The sequence below is a fragment of the Triticum dicoccoides genome, chromosome 5B (assembly GCF_002162155.2).
Source record: "Triticum dicoccoides isolate Atlit2015 ecotype Zavitan chromosome 5B, WEW_v2.0, whole genome shotgun sequence".
Classification (NCBI taxonomy): domain Eukaryota; kingdom Viridiplantae; phylum Streptophyta; class Magnoliopsida; order Poales; family Poaceae; genus Triticum; species Triticum dicoccoides.
Genome location: NC_041389.1, coordinates 162,481,633 through 162,494,072, shown reverse-complemented (window position 1 = coordinate 162,494,072; position 12,440 = coordinate 162,481,633).

Genomic DNA, 12,440 nt, shown 5'->3' with positions numbered 1-12,440 from the left:
CCTACCATGGTTAGCAGCAAATAGAAACACACAAGAATATGATCCTACAGACTACTAAGAAGTGGTGGTGGTGTATCACAAACCCGTCAAGCAAATCTCAAATTCTTACCAGTTCTTACCCAGCAGCAGGTGGTGATCGGCAACCGTTGTAGTCAAAACTCTCAAAGCTTGGATAGAGCGATTACCAGGGAGAGTCAAACGCACGACGTAGATGTATGTGGAGCTGGGAAGGCTTATAATATGGTAGCAAAAAGGGTCAGCAATAATCAATTCAGAGATGCAAAGTTGAATAAACGCTCAACGACGGTACTGTGCTGGTCCTAGGCTAGACTGTGCTAGAGACGCGAGCCTAGAACACCAACAAAATCACAGCGCGGCACGTAAACAAGGGAGGAGCACACTCTGAATTTTTTCTCTCTTTTTTTTGCACTTTTTTTTTCCTTTTTTTTCCTCTTTTTTTTTCTGCTCCGCAACAATTTTTTTTCGAAAAAGTCTACAAATGGTCTAAAAACTGCCTAGCTAGAATTTTCCAGACTTAGTTTTTTTTTGAAACTGGAACTATTTTTCTTCTGCGGATGGCTCGGAAGTTGTGGAGTCCTCCGCTGTCACGACTCGGAGTATCGCGTGATCTGGAAATCCAGAACAATGCAACAATTACTGGACTCGGACTAGGACTGGTGGCGGAGATATGTTGCAGGTGGACTCGGATGGGTGTGATGGCGACGGATATGTGGTGGCGTATATGGATTCGGATTGGCGGTGAATATGTGGTGGCGGTATATGGCAGCGGTGACGTGACAACCTGTGAACAGAACTCGAAACTCTAAAAGACTAGACGCTAAGACCAGCAACTTGACACGACGATGCAACCACAAATTCAACAAAGCAAATACAGAAAAGATTATGCAAAGGCTCAGATTGGTTCGGATGGGATGAACTAACCCTAAATTTTTTTTGGCTTTTTCGTGGACTATAGGTATGAAGAACAGACTCGATCTAAACTACGAAAAACAGTAAAATCTCACCGAGCAACCTGGAAATCTGATACCACTTGATAGAGGCAAAGGTGTCCCGTCTTTCGATGAGATGATGGATATCGCTTTGGTGGAAGTCGACTTTGACGATCCGACTACGAACGTGCGAGGACGTCGCGCCTTAGCAATCGCTAAACCAACTCCGAGAGGTTATTGACCACGCCGGAGCACGATCAACCTGACCACGAGGGTCTGTTTCCTGCGAGTAAACGAAGAACAAGCAAGAAATTGAGATTGCAATCTGGATATTGCGAATATAAGATGAAAGTTTTATTGATCAAGGTGGGGTTCTGTGACGCCTTGGTCTGGTCGTTGAACACAAACGAAGTACGCGAAGTTGCAGCTATGGCGAACTTTTAATCTAAACAAAACCCACAGTCTAAACGGTGCCCTAAGGGCTGTATATATGGAGGAAGAGAGGGGGAATTTCGTGGCCCTTGGTGGAGGGGTACGAAATCAACCCTATCTCTTGTTTCCCCACACATACAGACTCTAAAAATAGCCTATACTAATGTATTTCGAAATTACATGGGCCTGGCCCAATAAAAAGGTGACGCAACACCTATAATAGCCTCTGGACGAAATTTATGAAGTGGCATCTTGTATATTTCGTCCAAGGCTTCATGCACTCTTATGGTGGCCTCAAAGACCTGAAATCATCACTCATAACTCCGTTCTTGTTCCCCTTGCGCATGCCATCATCTCCATGCTTTCCCTTGCTCCAATGTTCATCCTTCTCCAAGCTAGGCCCTTCATTTGTAAGCAAAACAAATGTATCCAATTTAGGCAGCATCATATTCTCATGAACATTAGAATCATTACCAAGAAATGAAAGTACCTGGTAATTTAGTTGGCGTGCGCGAGCTCTAGTAATTGGTCCAGTATGTATAGTAGCAGGGGCTGTGGGTGTAACAATGGTATTGATGTCCTCATCTGGAGAGGGCCGGCATGCACCCGAGGTGCCGCGGGAAGAGGGTGGCCGTGGCTAAGGGAGCAGGCCGGCGAGGGTGGCCGATCCGTTCCTGGGGCACGGCGGCCAGGGCACTGGGCGGCTCGGGGATTGGTGCGCCGCGCCGCACCGGAGGTGGGGCGTGCAACGGGGGAAGAATCCCGCCGGATCCAGTGGTTGGGCACTCCCGGCGCCGCGGGGGTGGGGGCGGTGGGTTGGCTCGGGGTAGGGGTGCCCGCAGGAGCAGTGGTTGACCGTGGGTTGCCTTTGGGGAGGGGTGGGGGTGCTGTGTTTTACAGTGTGCAGCGTGGTGCGATGAGTGTTAGCAGAATAAGCTTACTGTTAGCAGAATAAGGTCTTAAGGGGTGTTATTAGAATAGACCCACCCTATATATGTGCTTATAATGCGGGGTGTTCACAAAAAATATGCTTACCGTCGCTTATAATGCGGGGTGTTCGCGAAAAATATGCATAATCACACTTGATCCAACGTCTTGGTCCATTAAGGAGGTGATCGCATGTCGAACTAGGCAACCGGACTATATAGCTGTAATACTTTCGCTTAGCCATGGGAGTCTAATGGTGGGGCTACTATGTAGCCCCTGGTACCTTCGCATGCATCCGAATATGGGCGCGTGTGTACATGACCGGGAAACAGTCCTTTATTAATGCGGAGGGATCCTAAAGATGCCGATAAGTCTTCGAGTGGTTGAACAGTCTCTCGCTGTATCATGACAGTCCGTTTTCGGCTTTCTCTACCGAGGTGCTCATCCGGAATAACCAGGGCACAATTGCAGTAGTTCTCCTTTGGCCGCCTTAGCCGATAAGAATGGAACTTAAGGCGGCAAACCTAGGAGCCGGGCAAACCCAACATTTGACCGAAGACATGATTTGGAGCTGATGCATATAAGGCCAAACTCATGACGCCGAACACTCCCGAAGGTATTCGGACTTTGTAATAGAAAATGGGCTGAAGAATGCCCTTTCATTATAAACCCTGTATTTCTAGGTACGTGCGTTAATCTGTCGTGGCGAAATGCCAATAACGGCAGTATCCTCTGTGGGTGCAGTACCCATGGGATGTGTGAACAACAAGAGGCAATATAAAAGGTTTACACATGGGCTTAATCTAAAGAGAAACCTTTGAGTGGGGCCCTGCTGCACGTCTGCGCCTTTGTCTCCGTTGTGCCGTTTCCTGGAAGGGTATCGCGTGAATGTTGTCTGTAAAGAAGAGAACTCATGTAGGAGAGTACAACGTAAGTATGCGATGGACAGTAAAAGTGTGAGACGTTGGCCTGCCAATAAGGTGGATCCAAGTGTGGGGCTATATTAAATATTTATAGCCCCTGGTGTCCTCTATGGGTTGCATATATGGTGCCTTGGTTCAGTTTTATCCGGGCTGCCGGACTCGTCTAACCGTGTCTGTGGTCTTAACGACCAGTCGTAATTTCTAATATTGGAGGCCGCTTATAGTCCGGCCGTTGGGGCCGTCGCGTGTTCCTTTGCGCGTGAGGAGCGCTCTGTGTTTCCATTAACGGTGATGACGCCACGTGGACCGGGCATCTTGAGTGTAAGGTAGGCATAGTGCAGTATTACGTTGAAGAGGACGAAGGCCGCTCTTCCAAGCAATGCATGATAGCTGCATTGGAAGGGTGCGATGGTGAAGAGTAGTTTTTCGCTTCTGGAGTTGCCTGGGGAGACGAATGTTACCTCCAGCAAGACAGAGCCCCTGCCATAGGCTTCAACGCCTGGTATCACCCCTTCAAAGGTGGTGTTGCTTTGGCTGATTCTGCGGACAGTGTCCTGGTATATTAAATTGAGACTACTGCTGCCGTCCATAAGGACGTGAGTGAGGTGGTATCCGTCTATTATTGGGTCAAGCACCAAGGCCTCTGATCCTCCGCGCCGAATACTAGTCAGGCGATCCGTGTGATCGAAGGTGATCAGACAAGCTATCCACTAGTTTGGTGGGGGTACGATGGGCTCTATAGCGCACGCGGCATTGAGCGCGCGTTCGTGCCTTCTCGTGGATGTGTGAGTCGCGTGGATCATGTTTACTATTTTAACCTCTGGTGGGAATTTTTTCTGTTCCCCAGTGTTCAGCTGACGAGGTTCATCCTCATCTTCACTTGGTGTTTCCCTCCCCTTGTGTTCGGCGTTTACTTTGCAGGCCTGCTTGAAGACCCAACACTTTCTGTGCGTGTGGTTCGCAGGATTTTCGGGGGTGCCATGAATTTTGCACAGTCTGTCCAGGACTCTGTTCAGACCGGACGGTCCCTCTTTATTGCCTTTAGATGGCTTCTTTTGCTGATCGGGTCGAGAGCCCTTGAATCCGGCGTTTACCGTTGTGTTGTCATGGCTCTCTTCCTTGTTTTGGCGTTTATTCTTGTTACGCCGTGGCCTCCCGTTGCCATCCCTTATTTTGGATGTGCTGGGGTCGCTGGTGCCTTTACGGGCCAACCAGCTATCTTCACCCGCGCAAAAGCGGGTCATAAGGCTTGTTAAGGTTGCCATTGCCCTTGGCTTTTCTTGGCCGAGGTGCCTGGCGATCCACTCGTCTCGGATGCTGTGTTTGAATGCCGCTAAGGCTTCTACATCCGCACAATCGACAATTTGATTCTTCTTAGTGAGGAATCTGTTCCAAAGCTTGCGGGCGGACTCTCCGGGCTGTTGGATTATGTGACTTAGATCGTCTGCATCCGGAGGCCGGACATAAGTCCCTTGAAAATTGGCCCTGAAAGCGTCCTTGAGTTCCTCCCAACTCCCAATTGAATTTCTGGGGAGGCTTTTCAACCAGTGTCGAGATGGTCCCTTCAGTTTGAGGGGAAGGTATTTGATGGCGTGGAGGTCGTCCCCACGAGCCATGTGTATATGCAGGATAAAATCCTCGATCCAGACTCCTGGGTCTGTCGTCCCGTCGTATGCCTCTACATTTTACAGGTTTAAAACCCTATGGAAATTCATGGTCCAGTACTTCTTCGGTGATGCACAGGGGGTGGGCAGCCCCTCTGTATCTGGACGTGTTATGGCATGCCATCGGCTGTTGTTGTGTCCGGTGCTAATTCTGAACTGGTATTTGGTTGGTATGATCGTTTTGGTGGCCATAGTCCTTCGCCGGGGTGTGTCCTTTAGATCCATAGATGGACCTGGCCGCGCCGGCTTTCTTATCCAGGTGCTCACCCAAATCGTGCGCGGAGTCGGTAGCCGCTCTGTTGCGGTTATGAAGCGGTATGTCTGGCCTCCTGGTTGTGTTATTCTTTGGTGGAACGGCCTCGTCGTCGAATTCTGGCAGTAGCTTACGTTTTGGATAGCTCTTTGTATGGCGATCGTCGCCGTATCTTTCTTCAGTGTCTAGCACTTTATTCCATCTGCGATTGAGCGTTTCCTGTGTGGCTTTGAGCCGTTGCTTCTATTTCTTTAGACTTCTTATGGTGGCCATAAGCTTTCTGTGGAGGTTATCTCGTTCCACGCGTGCTTCCGGGATGATGAATGCATCGTCATCCGGACTCTGTTCTTGTCCTGGGGCGGTTTGATGAACTCGTCCCTCGGGATTATTGTGATCGGGTGTCTGCTCCGAACTATGTTCGGCATGACCTGGCTCGTCCTGCTCCATCGCTGTGTCCATGTGGTCGTTGTTGCCTTCGGAGTTGCTGATGTGTCGATCTTTCTGGTGCTCTTGTCGCTATTTTTACTGTTGCTGGACTCTGAGCAGCGTCTGCGCCGTCGTTTTGGCTTTTGCCCGGGGGTTTTATCTTCCGGATTGTCGCCGTCGTTCTCCTTGGGCGTATCCATCATGTATATATCATGCGACGAGGTAGTGGTCCAGCGCCCTAGAGATTCTGAATCTTCCTCTGCATCAACGTCCATACCGTCGATGCCTTCAGAGTCGAAGTCAAGCACGTCGGTTAAGTGGGTGGTGGGTGGGCAACGAATTCCTTCGTCGCCTGCTTCCCACTCAAGCCGGACATAGTTCGGCCTAGAGCCTCCTGACAAAGAGAGAGACTTTAATGAGTTCGGCATGTCGCCAAAGGGCGAGTGCTGGAAGACATCCGCAGCGGTAAACTCCATTACCGGAGACCAACCAGGCTCGGCGGGCTCGGGAGCGCGCGGACCAGAACCTACAACCAGATACGAATTCGAGGGTCCGGAGTCACAGGATTCTTTAGAAGTGAGGCCTGTGTTCGGCTCTAGCGTCGATGAGTGTGCAGCCTGCAGGGCGGGGTCCATCCCTCCGTCCTTAGGCAACGCAGCTTGTTCCGGATTTAGGTCTGGGGCTACTACAGGGGTGATGTCCCGAGCATGGTCCGACAGCGGGTCTAAGCCGTGCTCATCGTGACTGTCCGGTGCTCCTGGCATAGGCCCGAATCCGTCGAAGATCAAGTCTCCGCGAATATCCGCCGTGTAGTTCAGGCTTCCAAACTTGATCTGGTGGCCAGGGGCGTAGCTGTCGATCTGCTCCAGATGGCCAAGCGAATTGGTCCGCAGTGCGAAGCTGCCGAACACGAATATCTATTCGGGAAGAAAAGTCTCACCCTAGACCGTGTTGTTGATGATGATTGAAGGTGCCAACGAGCCATGCAGTGACGACACAGAGGAACTCTCAATGAAAGCACCAATGTCGGTGTCAAAACCGGCGGATCTCGGGTAGGGGGACCCGATCTGTGCGTCTTAGGCTGATGGTAATAGGAAGCAAGGGACACAATGTTTACCCAGGTTCGGGCCCTCACGATGGACGTAAAACCCTACTTCCTGCTTGATTAATATTGAAGATATGAGTAGTACAAGAGTAGATCTACCACGAGATCATAGAGGCTAAACCCTAGAAGCTAGCCTATGATGATTATGATTGTAATTGTGATCGTCCTTCTAAGGACCAACCTCTCCGGTTTATATAGACAATGGAGAGGGCTAGGGATTACATGGAGTCGGTTACAAGGAAGGAAACACAATATCCGGATCGCCAAGCTTGTCTTCCACGCAAGGGAGAGTCCTATCCGGACACGGTACGGAGTCTTGAGTCTTGTATCTTCACGCTTCAATAGTCCGGACGATGTGTATAGTCCAGCTGTCCGGAAATCCCCTAATCCAGGACTCCCTCACCCGCCTCCTGTTACCATTAGCCTTAGACGAACAGTTCGGGACCCCCTACCCGAGATCCGCCGGTTTTGACACCGACATTGGTGCTTTCATTGAGAGTTCCACTGTGTCATCACGATAAGGCTTGATGCCTCCTTAATCATCCACAATGATGCGATCCTGGGCGAGGTTTTCCTCCCCGGACAGATCTTCGTATTCGGCGGCTTCGCACTGCGGGCCAACTCGCTTGGCCACCTGGAGCAGATCGATAGCTACGCCCCTGGCCATCAGGTCAGGTTTGGAAGCCTGAACTACACTACCGACATCCGCGGAGACTTGATCTTCTACGGATTCGAGCCCATGACGGGTGCATCGCATAGTCACGATGAGCATGACTTAGATCTGCCATCAAACGGTGTTCGGGAGAACACACCTATAACTGCCCTGGCCTTAGAGCCGGAGCAGATCGTGCCATCCAAGGACAGGTGGGTAGACCCCGCCACGGAAGCCGCACACTCATCGACGATAGAGCCGAACATGGATCTCACCTCCAATGAGGTCTGTGTCATCGGACCCTCGGACTCATCTCCGGCCATAGGCTCCGAACCGCGCACATCCGTGCCAATCAAACCCGATTGGGCACCGATCATGGAGTTTACCTCACGGATATCTTTCAGCACTCGCCTTTGGGCGGCATGCTAAATTCGTTGAAATCTCTCTCCCTGTCAGGAAACTCTTGGCCGAACTATGTCCGGCTTGAGTGGGAAGCAGACGGCGAAGAAATTCGTTCCCCACCCACCACCCACTTAATAGCCACTATCGATGACTTCAACGACATGCTTGATTTCGACTTCGAAGACATCGACGGTATGGACGGCGATGCCGGAGAAGAACAGGAACCACTCTGCCCACAGGGCGCTGGACAGCAACCTCATCATATGATATATATATATATATATATATATATATATATATATATATATATGGTGGACACACCCAAAGAAGGCAATGGCGATGAGGCAACGGAGGATAATCCCCTTGAGAAGCAACCTAAGCACCAACGTCATCGGCGCCGCTCTAAGCCCTGTCATAGCAAAAATAGCGATACCGGCACAAGAGACAATAACACTCCGGATAATGCTGAGGATGAAAACAACCCCACCCAGCCAAGATTCGAGCAGGCCGAACGGGAGGATGGGCAAGCTAGCCCCGAGGAACAGGAAATGGACGGAGAATCAGAGGATGACAATTACATGCCCCTCTTCGAAGATGAGGTGAGCCTCAGCGATGAAGAATTCATCGTGCCTGAGGATCCTGTTGAGAAGGAGCACTTCAAGCGCCGGCTTATAGCCACTGCAACAAGCCTGAAGAAAAAGCAGCAGCAGCTTCAAGCTGATCAAGATCTGCTAACTGATAGATGGACTAAGGTCCTGGCAGCCGAGGAATACGGACTCGAGCGCACATCCAAAAGTTACCCAAAGCGCAGGTTGTTACCTCAACTCGAGGAGGAGGCACTAGAGCCTACACTACCAGCACATGACACGGCTGACCGGCACCTCGTGGCTGAGACAAAGCGGCATATCAGCCCGAAGTCCAGCCTGCACCCCGTCGCCAAACAAGCAAAAACACGAAAGCCCGGGGCTACACGCATGACCTATGAGACAAATTGGAAAACAAAGCAAGACAGTCAAGATCGATCAACGGATCACGGGGGCGCGCCCCAACGCGCGATGATGACCGCCACGTCGGATATACTAAATACAAATCCGGCCAGGACGAATACAACAGATCAGACTCATTTGAACTGTGTCGTGATGTAGCCCGGCATAGAGGCGCCACACACCCCCTATGCTTTACTAACGAAGTAATGGATCATGAATTCCAAGAAGGGTTTAAGCCCGTGAATATCGAGCCCTATGACGGGACTACAGACCTCACGGCATGGATAGAAGATTTCCTTCTCCACATCCACATGGCCCGTGGGGATTATCTACACGCCATCATGTACCTCCCAGTAAAACTCAAGGGACCGGCTCGACATTTTTCTGAACAGTTTGCCGGCAAACTCCATTGGAAGTTGGGAGAACTTGGAAGACGTATTCCTTGATAACTTCCAGGGTAGTTATGTGCGACCACTGGATGTTGATGACTTAAGTCACATAACCCAACAGCCCAAAGAGTCAGCAAGGAAATTCTAGACTCGGTTCCAAACTAAAAACCAAATTGTCGACTGTCCGGCTGTCGAAGCCCTAGTGGCCTTTAAGCATAACATCTGCAACGAGTGGCTCACCCGACACCTCAGCCAAGAAAAGGCGAAGTCCATGGAAGCCCTCACGACCTTCATGACCCGCTTTTGTGCGAACGAGGACAGCTGGCTGGCTCATAGCAACATCACATCGAGAAATCCTGGCATTTCAGATGCCAGAGATAGCAACGGCAAAGCCCCGACGCAACAGACACAAGCGTCGCAATAATGGCAATAATGCCGAAGACACGACAGTCAATGCCGGATTCAGTGGCTCTAAGTCCGGTCAGCGGAAAAAACCCATTCAAAAGAAACAATCCGGGCCCGTCCAGTCTGGACCGCATACTCGATCGCTTGTGCCAAATTCACAGCACCCCCGATAAACCAGCCAACCACACCAACAGAGAATGTTGGGTGTTTAAACAGGCTGGCAAGTTGAATGCTAAAAACAAGGAAAAGGGGCCGCATAGTGATAATGACGAGGAGCCCCAGCTGCTGAACAGAGGAGGACAGAAGAAATTTCATCCCCAAGTGAAAACGGTAAACATGACATATGCCACCCATATTCCCAAGCGGGAGTGGAAGCACTAAGGGATGTCTACGCGATGGAGCCAGTCGCCCCAAACTTCAACCCATGGTCTTCTTGTCCGATCACTTTCGGTCGCAGGGACCATCCTACCAGTATCCATCATGGCGGTTCGGCCGCATTGGTCCTCGACCCCATCATTGATGGAATCCACCTCACACAAGTCCTTATGGACGGTGGCAGCATCCTGAACCTACTCTATCAGGATACAGTGCGCAAAATGGGCATCGATCCCTCAAGGAACAAACCCACCAAAACTACCTTTAAAGGTGCCATACTAGGTGTAGAGCCTGTTGCACGTGCTCAATCACGCTGGAAGTAGTCTTCGGATCTCCGGAAAACTTCTGAAGCGAGGAGTTAATCTTCGATATCGTCCCCTTCCGGAGTGGCTATCACACACTGCTCAGACGAACCGCATTTGCTAGATTCAATGCGGTACCGCATTATGCGTACCTCAAGCTCATGATGACAGGACCTCGCGGGGTTATAACAGTCAATGGAAACACAGAGCGCTCCCTCCGTACGGAGGAGCACACTGCAGCACTCGTAGCAGAAGTACAGAGCAGCCTCCTTAGGCAGACCTCTAATTCAGCTATAAAGCCTCCGGACACCGTCAAGTGGGTCTGAAATACTCTGCAACAGGATCGTCCGGCACGTCCAGAGCTCACCTAGCAATTCGGCCTCCGTTCTAGCCCCGGTCAAGCGATGAAATTTGTTCCGCGCGTACATAATTACGCACTTAAAATACCATGGGCATAGGCGGAGGCACAACTACAATGCGGTCCACAATGCACCTCAACCGCCCCAGGACCCGTATACCTTCACCCTTTTCTTTCTTCTGGGCCCCTATCTTCTGGAGGCTCTTCCGATAGCCTGATTATCAGACCCATCGCGGGACAGAAACACCAAGTAGGCAAGGAGCTTTCACGTGCAAAGGAATCCCCAGCTCGCCAGGGGCTTCAGTGTACCCCATAACACGGCAAGAAAATTCCGAACACCTTCGACAGTGTGGCTCCCCGGACTTATAACATTATATGCATCAGCTCCGAATCATGTCTTGGGTCGATAGTTGGGTTTGCCTGGCTCCCATGTTTTGGTGCCTTACGTTCCGCTATATCGGCTAAGGTAGCACAAGGAGAACTACTGCGATTGTGTCTCGGTTCTTCCGGACGAGCACCTCAATAGAGAAAGCCAAAAACTGACTGTCATGATGCGGCGAGAGCTGCTCGGTGTTCAAGAGGTCTCAAATCCTTAAAGAGTTTTCTGCTTCGGGCGAGGAATCAGCTTTGTCCGATTTAGGCGTGTATACCGCGCCAAGTTCGGCCCTCCGAATACCAGGGGCTAAGCCAAAATTTAAAATTACAGAACTTTTATGGCTAAGTGAAGGTGATAAAGCTGTATAGTCCGATTGCCTTGTTCGTTGCGCTAAACACCTCCTTAAAGGACCAAAAATTTGGATAAAGAGTGTTTAGATTTATCCCAAACACCCTGGTACTAGTTACATGGGGGCAGAAGCCGACGATTGGCCAACTCTCAGAATTTATAAACGACCGCACAGAAGGTAAAATTTTAAATCAACAAGCGTTGTATTGCGCAAATGAACTTGTTTTCATATTACAGGATAAAATGAGTACATTCACTCAAATCTTACATCCTTAGCACATTGCTCCGCCACAAGGCAGGAGCCGTTCAGGACACTATCATAATACTTTTCGGGGTGGCGGTGCTCTTTGCCGTTCGGTGGCCCCTCCGTGATCAACTTCTCAGCATCCACATTCGCCCAGTGCACTTTTGCACGGGCAAAGGCCATCCGCGCACCTTCAATGCAAACTGACTGTTTTATGACCTCGAGCCACGGGCAGGCATTCACAAGCCGCTTCACGAGGCCGAAGTAGCTAATGGGCAACGGCTCGGCAGGCCACAGCCGGACTATGAGGTCCTTCATGGCCAGTTCGGCCGCCTTGTGAAGCTCCACCAGTTGCTTCAGCTGGTCTCTCAAGGGCATCACTTCGGCCCCAATATACTGAGACCAGAACAACTTCTCCATCGAGCTTCCCTCTTCAGCTCGGTAGAACCCTGCGGCATCAGATATGCTGCGCGGCAGATCTGCGAATGCTCCTGGAGAACTCCAAATTCGGGTAAGTAAAAGGAAAGTCTCCTTCACATGCTTGCTTTGCATAATAAATGCGTTACCGCCGCAACCTTCTTGGCCGCCTCAATCTCCTGGAGGGCCTTTTAGGCTTCGGCCTTGGCATCTCGTGTGCTCTGGAGGGCCTTCGCAAGCTCGGACTCTTGCGTCCTAGAGTCACGCTCCAAGGACTCGTATTTTTTGACGAAATCCTGGAGCTCTTGCTGGACCTCGTCGACTCGGGCCTCTTGCTTCTCGCGCTCGGCGCTCCTTGGCTGCTTTGTCTTCGGCCTCAGTCAGCGCCTTCTTAAGGGCCGCCACTTCGGTCTTGGCCCCTATTAAAATTCATGACGCTTCTATTAGCGTCAACAATTTTTCTTTTATAAATTTACAGACGGGGTATTGTGTACCTTTATTTTCCT